Raw genomic sequence first — 13,284 nt, forward strand, 5'->3', positions numbered from 1 at the left:
GAATATTGTCAGAACATTTTTACTCACCCTTAAAGTCATATTGGGTGGCACAGTAGCACAGTGGTTAGCACTACTGCTTTACAGCAGAAGGGACCTGGGTTCGATCCCCAGCTTGGGTCACTGTTAATGTGGATTTTGCACATTTCCCCCCATGTCTGCGTGGGTTTCCTCCCACTGTCTGAAAGACGTGCTGGTTAGATGCATTGACCCAAACAGGCGCCGGGGTATAGCGATGAGGGGAATTTCACAGTAAACTTCATTGCAGTGTTAATGTGAGCCTTACTTGTAACTAATAAATAAACTTTTACTTTAATTTTATTATTATCCCCAACAAATTGCTGCAAATACAAATTGTTAACAGCTAACAGGGAATCTGGGAGCTTCTGAATGGGAGGCTCCGATGATAATTTCATTAATTAATGAGATTTAGAATATGGAAAGAAACAGCAACGCAGAAGAAAATGGGATAAATTAGGGTCATATCAAATATAGAAAGAAAATGCAAGATTTTATTTGGAAAAAATCTCTAGGAACAATCTATTTTTATAGGAAAGAGACTTCATGATTTTAATTGTTCATTTTCTGGGCCTTGCAGATTGAGTTTTAAGACAGGACAGGAAATGATGTCATTGGCAGTGTTCCAACAACATGCCCAAAATATCTGCAGGGAGATATTCTTAGAATGGAGCAAAAGGAGCAACTTCAGGAAACTCACAGGGATGTTGAGAGCAAGTTTTTGCAAGACTAATACAGGGAATCATCTAGAAGGACAAAGGCAGCAGACACACGCAAACACCACCACCTGCAAGTTCCCCTCCAAACCACTCACCATCCTGACTTGAAATTATATTGGACGTTCCTTCACTGTCACTGGGACAAAATCCTGGAGCTCCCTCCCTAACAGCATTGTGGGTGTACATACACCACATGGACTGCAGCAGTTCAAGAAGATGGCTCACCACCACTTTCTCAGGGACAGTTAGGGAGGACAGTAAATGCTGGCAACACATCTTGTAGAAAGGATTTTTAAAAAGTAACTCACAGTATATCACTTCCTAGCCACAAGTTTCAATGTTTTTAGGCACTAATAACGGCAGTTGCAATTAAACTTGCCACTAATTTTCCAAGAACATCTGAGTCACTGCTTAGATTGGCACCATGTGTATCATGCATCAGTGAAGTATGATGACAAATAGCGTAAAGTTTAATTATTAGTGTCACAAATAGGCTTACATTAACATTGCAAGGAAGTTACTGTGAAAATCCCCCAGTCGCCACACTCCGGCATCTGTTCAGGTACACTGAGGGAGAATTTGGCACAGCCTAACCAGCACATCTTTCGGACTGGGAGGAAACTGGAGGAAACCCAGACAGGCATGGGGAAAATGTGCAGACTCCTCACAGACAGTGACCCAAGCTGGGAATCGAACCTGGGCCCCTGGGCGCTGTGAGGCAGCAGTGCTAACCCACTGTCCCACCACTTAGTGGCTTAGTAGTAACTTGGTAGCGAACGTCACAACAAAAAGGTAGTCCTGTGTTTTCAGCAAGTTTTTATGGGTATTAACTGGAATTATGAAATAGTTACAGGAGGAATGCATCATGTGCCCATTGGAAAATCCAATGTTTGCAGACACAGTATCGATGATAGTTCAGCATAAATGGTTCAGCCACGAACTGCAGGGAGCTAGAGGATTGGCCCAACCTACCTGTTGGCTGCTTTATCTGTAATGAAACTCCTGATGATTCATAGAGGAAGTTGTTGTGAGTCACCTGCCTGTCACTCCAGTTTCACTGCTAAACAGGAAGAGGGACTATTTCTGAACACGGGTGGGTCCCCAGCCAAACAAAATACCCTGGAATTAAACCGGAATTCAAGAGAGACCAGCTCCGAGTATTACCTCTCCAACTCGCAGCAGTTAAGAAAGTGCAGCATTTCTTGTTTATAATAATCAGTGTGCGAAAGTGGTTTCCACCTGTATAGGTGCGTGCTCTGTCAGTACAGGTAAGTGCAATGTATGGACAAGAAATAAATCACTCACTTTGTCTTATATTAATAGTGATGTGTTATCCAACTGGAGCATTATCTGTGAGATAAATACAATTGGAAAATGTTGTCAAATTCCAGAGAGTGAATGTGTTTGCTGCAAGGGCCTGTTTCAGCATCCCTTATTGTTACATAACTTCAATCACTAATAACATACCTGAGTGTTTTAATTTATTATTACGCATTGAACACCTGTCCAAATCGCCTGTGCTGACTGCATATGAAAGTGTTGCTAATCTACCATTGGTTATTTGTTAGTGCCACAAGTAGACCTACATTAACACTGCAATGTAGTTAATCCGGCGCCTGTTCGGGTACACTGAGGGAGGATTTAACATGGCCGGTCCACCTAACCAGCACACCTTTCTGACCGGAGCAGCCGGAGGAAACCCACGCAGACACGGGGAGAACATGCAAACTCCACACAGACAGTGACCCAAGTCGTGAATTGAACCTGGGTCCCTGGCGCTGTGAGGCAGCAGTGCTAACCACTGTGCCAGCCTTCATTAGCCTGGTCAGGGATGTTCTTTCTGAAGCAGAATTTCAACAAGAAGTCTGACGGTTTCTCGGGTAATTTAATTCCGCCAATTATAGAGCAGAAACGGTTAGACGCCAGAGCCATGGAAACCTCCCCCCTCCCACCCCACAATCCGCAACCTTAAAACTTTGCTTTGTCCTTCCTGCATTTTTCACCCTGTTCCTCTTTCCCAGGATGTAAACCGGTTTTGTTCAGTTTGTTTTTATTGGCGCTGGATAATGTGCGGTCAACTTGCAAAACTGCAGGTGTAATATTTACACTTGACAATGCTGCCTTTTATGAATATCAGAGATTCAGTCCCTTCAATTGAGAGAGGAACCGTCATTGAAATAACATTTACTTTGTGGGGAGAGGTCCTTTTTCGATTTTGAGTCTTTACAGTGAAGGCCATCCCACATTGTAATTCATTGTGGATAATTGATACATCAAACCCTATTGAAACTCTTGTGCTTGCACTGAGAGGTCCAAAGGTTGGAGCAGTTTGTTTGCACATTGAGCCAACGTTTAAGTTACTTTCACTTTAAAGATAGTTTTGCTGCTTTTCTTTTTGTTCCCCATTTCACACACCGTATGAAGTAGAACAGGAACAGGTAATCTGTTCAAGGGATCTACCAATGCTGCCTTGGAGCCAGCAACTAATAGCAACAACAACTTGCATTTATGTAGTTCCTTCAATGCAATAGAAATTTCCCAAGTCACAGTAACTTAATCAAACAAAGTTTGGCACCATGCCATATGCCCTTCCTTAACTCTGTAATTTCCTCCAGGCCTAAATCCTCTCCAACTCCAGCTTCTGGTCATTTCTCCACTACTGCAGCTCTAGATTCTAGAATTCCCTCCCTAACCCTCTCCACTTCTGCTCCTGCTTTGATCACCTGTCCTAATGTCTCCTTAAGTGGCTTAGTGTTAAACTGTGTTTGATAACACTCCTCCAAAGAACTTTGGGATATTTCCTACATTAAAAGCCCTACGTAAATGCAGGTTGTTGTAGTATGTACTAATAACTATTAGGTTAGAATAGAGAAAAGCTAATGAACCACACTCATCACTCAATCTTCATGGCTATGTATATAGTATAGGTGTGTGTGGGTATATATAAAGTTAAAGTTTATTTATCAGTGTCACAAGTAGGCTTACATTAACACTGCAATGAAGTTACTATGAAAATCCCCTAGTCGTGCGTTCGGGTATACTGCGGGAGAATTTAGCATGGCCAATGAACCTACCTAACACGTCTTTCGGACTGTGGGAGGAAACTGGAGTGCCCAGAGGAAACTCACGCAGACACGGGGAGAATGTGCAGATTTTGCACAGACAGTGACCCAAGCCAGGAATCGAACTCGGTCCCCTGGCTCTGCGAGGCAGCAGAGCTAACCACTGTGCCACCGTGCCAATGATTAAAATTCTAAAAGATGTAAATACAGGTAGATTTTTCCTTTTGTGGGCGAGACCAAAACCAGTATCCTTAAATGTGAAATAGTCACTAATAAATAAACACAATAGGAAATTTAGGTGAACTTTTACTGAGTGGTAAGAATGTAGAACCCTCTGGCACCAGGGCTGGTTGAGGTGATCAGAGGACTCCCAGCAGAGGAAGAGGAAGCTGGATAAACACATGGAGGAAATGAAATAGGAGAATATGGTGATGAGGTTGGATGAAGTAGGGTGAGAGGAGACCCATGAGGAGCTCAAGCACTGGCATGGACCAGTTAAACCTACAACCTGTCTCTACACTCTTACTTCAATGGAATTCTCTGTACTCCAAGGACAACCCAATGATACAACTTCCATCCTGAATGAGATTAACTAATCCATCTGGGAGCTGAGACAGTTCTTGTGCAGAGCCATTGAGGAAGCTCTTTATCCGAGTTTGCAAAAGATATTGGGTTTTGATGATAGAAAGCATCACCACAAAATGACCATTGGCTGCTCAGCTGAGAACCAGCCACAGTCACAAGAGATTTTGCCCGGCAGATGGCGATCTAATCAGCTGCTTGGTGTCAGAAATGATAAAACCCTATCATCGCCAATTTTCTTCCATGAGGTCACTCAGCCCTGATTATCACTGGGGGTCGGATTTGGTTTCAGGGGCAATGGGGTCGGGTGGGTGGGTGAAGTTGGTCCAACAGGCATGGCAAAGTCCAGAAGTGCCAGGGTGGGGTTGCCAACTTGCCAGTGCCCCCCCCTTGGTGTCTCCAGGAATTGGGGATTAATCTCCTGGACATTTCTGTGAGAAACTTGCAGATGATAAATCATAGCGGCATTTTAATAAGAGTCATAATTTATTCAATTTATTTGAAAAATAGGAGAGGTGGGGAAGAAATGGGGCAGTTTACAAAAGAATGCAAGAAGTGAGAGAGCTGGGGGTATTTGTATATTATCTTTCAAAGTGGGAGAATGGATTAACAAAGCAGAGGAGTTCTTGGAATGCTGCCAGGATAGTTTCCTTGAACAGTGTGTGTTGGAGCCGACGAGGGAGCGAGCTACCTTGGATCTGGTGTTATGTAATGAGGCGGGTAGAATTAGGGACCTTGCAGTGAAGGATCCTCTTGGGGAGAGTGATCATTGTATGGTGGAGTTTCTGGTGCAGGTGGAGGAGGAGAAAGTGGGTACCCGGACACGCGTCCTTTGTTTGAACAGAGGGGAGTACGGTAGGATGAGAGAAGAATTGACGAATGTTGACTGGGGGAGCGCGTTGGAAGGTAGATCTGCTGAGGAGCAGTGGAGGATCTTTAAGGAGATCTTTCTTGGTGCTCAGCAGAAATTTATTCCGATGGTTAAAAAGGAGTGTAGGAGGAGAGGTAATAAGCCGTGGATAACGAAGGAGGTGAAGGAAAGTGTTGAATTAAAAGCGGAGACGTTTAGAGTAGCTAAGAGTAGTGGGCGAGAAGAGGATTGGGAGAGGTTTAAATGTCAACGAAGATTGACAAAGAAGTTGATAAAGAAGGGTAGGAGAAACTATGAAGCTGGGCTAGCACTTAATATAAAAAAGGATAGCAAGAGTTTTTATAAATATATAAAAAGGAAGAGGCTGGCTAGGGTGAACGTTGGACCCTTAGAGGATGAGAGGGGGGACTTAGTGGTAGGGGATGGGGAAATGGCTGAGGTCTTGAATAACTTTTTTGTTTCGGTCTTCACGGAGGAGGACGTGAATAATTTGCCGGGTGTTAGCGATGGAAAGGTGGTAGGACTGGAGGGTCTCAATGACATTACTGTTACTAGAAAGGCGGTGCTCGACAGACTGGAGGGACTGATTGTGGACAAGTCCCCAGGACCGGATGGAATGCATTCGAGGGTTCTGAAAGAAATGGCGGAGGTGATAGTGGATGCCTTGGTGGTTATTTTCCAAATGTCGCTGGATTCCGGGGAAGTGCCGGAAGATTGGAAAACAGCTAATGTTACGCCGTTGTTTAAGAAGGGTGCCAGGCAAAGGGCAGGGAATTATAGGCCCGTTAGTTTAACGTCTGTTGTAGGTAAAATGTTAGAATCCGTCATCAAGGAGGAAATAGCGAGGCATCTTGAGGGGAATTGCTTGATAGAGCAGGCGCAGCACGGTTTCGTTAAGGGGAAGTCGTGTCTGACAAATTTACTGGAGTTCTATGAGGATGTGTCTAGGGCGGTGGATAGAGGAGAGCCGGTGGATGTGGTCTTTCTTGATTTTCAGAAGGCGTTTGACAAGGTACCTCACAAGAGGTTATTGCAGAAGGTAAGGGGGCATGGAGTTGGGGGTAGGGTGTTAGCGTGGATAGAGGATTGGTTGTCAAATAGGAGGCAGAGAGTGGGGGTTAATGGGTGCTATTCGGATTGGCGGTTGGTGACTAGTGGAGTGCCCCAGGGGTCGGTGCTATTTACCATTTATATAGATGATCTGGAGGAGGGAACCGAGTGTTTGGTGTCGAAATTTGCTGATGACACCGAGATTGGTGGAACGGCAAATTGCACGGAGCGTGTGGAGAGTCTGCAGAAGGATCTAGATAGGCTGGGCGAATGGGCCAGGAACTGGCAAATGGAATTTAATGTTGGCAAGTGCGAGGTGGTCCACTTTGGTAGGAATAATGGTAGGAAGGACTATTACTTACGTGGCGAAAAACTGCAGCATGCGACGGTGCAGAGGGACCTCGGGGTCCTTGTGCATGAGTCGCAAAAACCCAGCTTGCAGGTGCAGCAGGTGGTCAGGAAGGCGAATGGGATGCTGGCCTTCATAGCGAGGGGGATTGAATATAAAAGTAGGGAGGTCTTGCTGCAGCTGTATAGGGCATTGGTGAGGCCGCAGCTGGAGTACTGTGTGCAGTTTTGGTCGCCGCACTTACGCAAGGATATTTTGGCCTTGGAGGGAGTGCAGAGGAGGTTTACTAGGCTGATACCGGAGTTGAGGGGGTTGAGCTATGAGGAGAGGCTGAATAAACTAGGCTTGTACTCGTTAGAGTTTAGAAGAATGAGGGGAGATCTCATTGAGACATATAAGATGATGAATGGGATGGATAGGATAGAGGTGGAGAGATTCTTCCCGCTCAGAAAGGACAGTAGGACTAGGGGGCACAGCCTCAAGATAAAGGGGGGGCGGTTTAGAACGGAATTGAGGAGGAACTTCTTCACTCAAAGGGTGGTGAATCTCTGGAATTCTCTGCCCGTTGAAGTGGTGGAGGCTGCCTCGCTTAATATTTTTAAGACGCGGGCTGATGGGTTTTTGATAAGCGAGGGGATTAAGGGTTATGGGGAGAGGGCGGGAATGTGGAACTGAGCCACGACAGATCAGCCATGATCTTATTGAATGGCGGGGCAGGCTCGAAGGGCTAGATGGCCTACTCCTGCTCCTATTTCTTATGTTCTTATGTTCTTTGATACTTGGGGGCAGCATTTTCTTGCTATGCCCATCGTATAGCCTGAAAATCCTGCCCGTGGTCTGTGTCCCACCTGCTACGATCCCCGTGACAGGCGGGACAGGAAAACTCGGCCCTGGATTTCAAAAGTACTCATTGGCTGTAAAACATTCTGAGACATCCCATTGATGTGAAAGGTGCTACATGAATGTAAGTCTTTCTTTACGATTGTTGGAACAAGATTGGTCTGGCAAACTTAAGTAAAACTGGACAAGGCTAGTGTTGCGGCAAATCAGGAAAGATGGTTGGATCTATTTATGGAAATGTACAAGTCTTTGTTTCAATCTGAATCCAGATTTATCTTAATATAAAGGAGGGGAGGTAGCAAGCCCTTCTCTAACGAAAGGTTTGTTGGTGGAATTAGCTCAGATGGCACCCTTGTGATTGGGCGGCACTGATCGTGCCTGCTGTAAAGCCTAAACACAATGGTTCAAAGACAAAATGCTGGAAAATCTCAGCAGGTCTGGCAGCATCAGTGGAGAGAGAATAGAGCTAACATTTCGAGATGACCCTTTGCCAGGCTGAGGCAGGGCTTGTTTCTTTATCAGAAAGGTTCAGAGATTGTTTCTGAGACGTGAAAGGTGTTGTGACCAGAAACAAAAGAATCACCAATGACCAATCCACTGTGTGGCTTCAGAGAAGAACAGGGGAAGCTACTCAATGTAGACAGGAGGAAGCAACAAACTGTTCCCATTGGCCGAAGGTTCAAGAGGAACCAATTTGAACGGCCACCTAAGGGCCTCAGTTGGCCTCTGGGAGGGACGACTGCCCTCTGACCTTCCCACCCAGAGACATGGTCCCCACCCAACACCCTCCAGCCCAATCAAACAACAGTCCACATCTCCAAACTGTCCTTGGAGAGTTGAGAGGAGAAAAGGAGGAAAGTTACAACCCACAGAATTCCCAGCCTCTGACCTGTTTTTGCAGTGCAGTCACACTAGCTGTTTCTATAAGTTATATCGATATATAATTATATTTAGTTTATTTACATGAATTTATTAGCCAACACGGCTGGGGAAGAACAATCTGTCCTTTCAATGAAGGATGGACATGAGGTAGGAGGGGAAATTAAATGGAAAGAGAATAACAATAAGTGGATAAATTAAACATATTGTACACAACAGTAACATCACCACTATTGCAACTGATTGATATGATCTCTAGAGAACTGTAACTTGTAAAAAGGAATTTGAATTCCCAGCTGCAAACTGAGAACCACATGAGATTTATACTCTGATTTTTGCCATGACACATAAGAATGTAATAAAAATATAAGAACACAAGAAATAGGAGCAGGAGTAGGCCATCTAGCCCCTCTAGCCTGCCCCGCCATTCAATAAGATCATGGCTGATCTGAAGTGGATCAGTTTCACTTACCCGCCTGCTCCCCATAACCCTTAATTCCCTTATCGATCAGAAATCTATCTACTTGTGACTTAAACATATTTAACAAGATAGCCTCCACTGCTTCATTGGGCAGAGAATTCCAAAGATTCACTACCCTTTGGGAGAAGAAGTTCCTCCTCAACTCTGTTCTAAATTGTCTCCCCCTTATTTGGAGGCTGTGCCCTCTAGTACTTGTTCCCTTTCTAAGTGGAAATAATCTCTCTGCTTCTACCCTGTCTAGCCCCTTCATTATCTTACATGTCTCTATGACACTCTCTCTCTCTCACACTCTCACACTCACTGTCTATCACTCGCTCCCTATCGCTCTTCCATACTCTCTCCCACTCTCTCTCTCTCACCCAACGTGATTTCCTATCTCTCCTAATTAAAGAGAGTAGTAACTGTCATTCAGCCTTTTTGTTTGAATTAAATGTATTGATTTGTCAGATGGCTTTGTCGGTTATTTTGTAATGCAATGTCTAGCAGTGACCTAGAACAATAACCTCTGGGCCAGACGGCATTTCGAAGGATTTGTTTTGAATAGACAACATCTTCTATCTTCGTCAATGTGATTAAGTCCAACAGTATCTGGGCCTTTCTTTAACCCTCCTAACCTCAATGCAAGTGTTTGAAAGAACGGACACTCTCTCCTCCCTGTTTTAGATGCTCAGATGTTGCGAGGGGGCTCCCCTGTTTGTTGAGCTATTTTGGCAACACCTGAATGTTAAAATTCTCATCCTTGTTTTAAAATCCCTTTGTGGTGCCCATACAGGGCAGTGATGGCCTAGTGGTATTATCACTAGCCTATTAATCAGAAACTCAGTTAATGTTCTGGGGACATGGGTTCAAATCCCACCAGGGCAGATGGTGGAATTTGAATTCAATAAAAAATATCTAGAATCTACTGATGACCACAAAACCATTATTGATTGTTGGAAAACCCCATCTAGTTCACTAATGTTCTTTAGGGAAGGAAATCTGCCATCCTTACCTGGTCTGGCCTACATGTGACTCCAGAGCCACAGCAATGTGGTTGACTCTCAATTGCCCTTGAGCAACTAGGGATGGGCAATCCAGGAATTAACCTTCGCCCCCCCCCCCAACATTGCCCATCTCCGTGAGCTCTTCCAGCTCTACAACCCTCTGATATTTCCCCAACCCCCACCCCAAATTCTGTTTCTCGAGTACTCCCATTTTAATCGCTCCACCATCAGTGGCTGTGCCTTCAGAGAGTTAATATTCTCTCCCTAAATCTCCCCACCTCTCTCTCCTCCTTTTAAGACACTCCATACAACTCACCCCTTTGTGCCCACCTGACTAGGGTCTTTTCACTTGGCTTGGTATCAGATTGTGTCTGGTAATCGCTCCAATGAGGCACACTGGGAATTCTTACCATGTTAAATTGTTCCTTAATGTCCAAAATATATAGGTTAGAGGTTTTAGTGGAGTAAATATGTGGGGTTACTGGGTTAGGGCAGGGGGCTGGACCTGGGTAAGTTGCTCTGTTGGAGAGTTGGTATAGACTCAATGGGCTGAATGGCCTCCTCCTACACTGTAGGGATTCTAGGATCTATAAATGTATTTCTAGGATACTGCTCAGGGTAAAATCAGAGCAGTATGAAGAAAAACATATGTCTTTTTCTCATTTTCTTCCAACATTTATTTGTTGTTAAGGTGATGAATTGACTGTCAAGCATTATATAAGGCAGGTAATGAATTGTGTGATATACTGTGCCTTTGAGAAATGTATTTATAGCATGTTTCTTGACAGGTATGTTTAAAATTCTGCTCTGGTTTACCAGGTGCCAATCTGTCTGCAAAGGAGGCAGCTCAATGCTGAGAATGTAGGAGAATAATTGATCCTAGATAATGGGGTGTTTGATTTAATCTGAGCTCATGCAGGGAAAGACAGTTTAGTTTCTGCTTGGTCCTGTAAGAATCAAGAGATCTCCCTCTCTCTCTCTCTCTCTGTCTCTCTCTGCTCCCCTCTCTCTCTCTCTCTCCAGAATTGCTCAAAAAGCTCTCTAGATGTTATCAAATAAAACACATGTAAGGCTGCGTTGTTTGCTAACTGGTTTCGAAGAGGAGGTTAAGTCTATGCAAAGAATACTGCTTAAATTGGAACTAAAACATAGGTTAGCAGTTAAGAATTGTATCTTGTCATGCTTAAGTATTTCACTTTGTAACAGTTAAGCTAATTAATTCATTGTGATTAAAACGTATTGTTAACCAAACTTTATTTTGATAAAAGCATCTTAGTGTGTCTCTAGAAACACACCTGGAATGGAACACCTTATCCTCACACTAATGCCAAAAATGTTAAAAAAGTGAGTTGCTGCAGTGCATTTTGTCGATGGCACACACTGCTGCCACTGTGCATCAGTGGCAGAGGGAGTGAATGTTTAAGGTGGTGGATGAGATACGAATCACGTGGGGCTGCTTTGTCCTGAATCATGTTGAGTTTCTTGATGATGTTGGAGCTGCACCTATCCAGGCAAGTGGGGAGCATTCCATCACACTCCTGACTTGTGCTTTGTAGATGGTGGACATGCTTTGGGGAGTCAGGAGATGAGTTACTCTCCACAAGACTCTATTAGTACTTACGCGGCACGGTAGCACAGTGGTCAGCACTGCTGCTTCACAGCTCCAGGGTCCTGGGTTCGATTCCCGGCTCGGGTCACTGTCTGTGTGGAGTTTACATGTTCTCCTCATGTCTGCGTGGGTTTCCTCCGGGTTCTCCGGTTTCCTCCCACAGTCCAAAAATGTGCGGGTTAGGTTGATTGGCCATGCTAAGAAATTGCCCCTTATTGTCCAGGATAGTGGAGGTTAGTGGGTATAATATGTAGGGATTGTGTTCGGTGCAGACTCGATGGGCCGAAGGGCCTCTTTCTGCACTGTAGCGTTCTATGATCTATTATGCGGCTAGTCTAATTCAGTTTGTGGTCAATGGTAATCCCTAGGATGTTAATAGTAGGGGCAGAGGGAGGGTTCAGCACGGATAATGTCATTGAAAGTCAAGGGGAGATGGTTAGTTAGTTCCTCTCTTGTTGGAGATGGTCATTGCCTGGCACTTATGTGGTACGAATGTTACCTGCCTCTTATTAGCCCAAGCCTCAATATTGCCCAGGTCTTGCTGCATTTGGGCACAGATTACTTCAATATCTGAGGAGTCATAAATTGTAAACAGACTTGAGCTAAGACAGGCCTTGCATTCCTCCTCCTCCCCCTCCTCCTGCCCTGTTATATATCTTTCCGACACCACGCTGGCTGGTGCACTTTCCTAAATCCCAGGAAGGTATGGAGAAACGAGGTGAATTCTGATCCATAGCGCCTGTGACAGACACTAGTTTACCATCATTTAAATAAGTTTAAAATTCATTTTGGTTATTTTCACCTCACTTTTCCAAGGCCACATGTAATACTTGGCCTAGTCTGGTATGCTGAATTCTAATTCGCAAATCGCATTACTAAAAAGCTTTAATTGAAAGACTCTTAGTGGAAAGACTCTTCCCGCTCAAAAAAGACAATAGGATTAGGGGGCACAGCCTCAAGATAAAAGGGGAGCGGTTTAGAACGGAGTTGAGGAGGAACTTCTTCACTCAAAGGGTGGTGAATCTCTGGAATTCTCTGCCCGTTGAAGTGGTGGAGGCTGCCTCGCTAAATATTTTTAAGACGCAGGTTGATGGGTTTTTGATAGGAGAGGGGATTAAGGGTTATGGGGAGAGGGCGGGAAAGTGGAACTGAGCAGCGACAGATCAGCCATGATCTTATTGAATGGCGGGGCAGGCTCGAAGGGCTGGATGGCCTACTCCTGCTCCTATTTCTTATGTTCTTATGTTCTTAATTGCAAAACGAACAGAAAACCACTTCAGAACATTGGTTTTGTCCTAAATCTGTTCAGCGAGTTTGTATCGGATAAGGTCTGTGAATGGGTGATTGTTTTACATCAGAGGAAAGTTCAGGAAAACTCTCGCATTCAGCTGACAATCGAATTTCCAATTTGGGAAAGCGTCATTTTGTCTCCCGAAATCCCAGGATTGAACCATCAAAAGGCAGCTGTCGATTTCTATCCAGCAAAGTGCTCCAATCAGCTGGCAGCCTGCGTAAGTGGTGTTGTTTGTGGGCTAAATATCGACCAGGAGGCCTGCTCTACTCTTCCTCAAATAGACCCGATTATTGTCCCAAGAAGACAGCTGTATCAGCATTTCAAAAAAGCAAAATGTATTTATCAGTCACAACTAGGCTTACATTAACACTGCAATGAAGCTACTGTGAAAATCCCCTAGTCACCGCACTCTGGCGCCTGTTCACGTACACCGAGGGAGAATTTAGCACGGCCAATGCACCTAACCAACACATCTTTCGGACTGTGGGAGGAAACCGGAGCAACCAGAGGAAACCCACACAGACACGGGGAGAACATGCAGACTCCGCAC

At 44.6% G+C, this 13,284-nt stretch overlaps 1 protein-coding gene across 1 annotated transcript in view; it reads left to right on the forward strand.

The window, feature by feature from the left end:
- Positions 1-1,932: 1,932 nt before the first annotated feature.
- Positions 1,933-13,284, forward strand: part of LOC145342851 (tight junction protein 2-like) — a 122,860-nt gene continuing 111,508 nt past the window's right edge. Inside the window, exon 1 of the mRNA XM_080188365.1 lies at positions 1,933-2,002. The gene's annotated coding sequence lies outside the window, so the exon portion shown is untranslated. The remainder of the gene's footprint in view (positions 2,003-13,284) is intronic.

This window comes from Carcharhinus amblyrhynchos, chromosome 5 (assembly GCF_965287045.1).
Source record: "Carcharhinus amblyrhynchos chromosome 5, sCarAmb.v2.hapA, whole genome shotgun sequence".
NCBI lineage: Eukaryota > Metazoa > Chordata > Chondrichthyes > Carcharhiniformes > Carcharhinidae > Carcharhinus > Carcharhinus amblyrhynchos.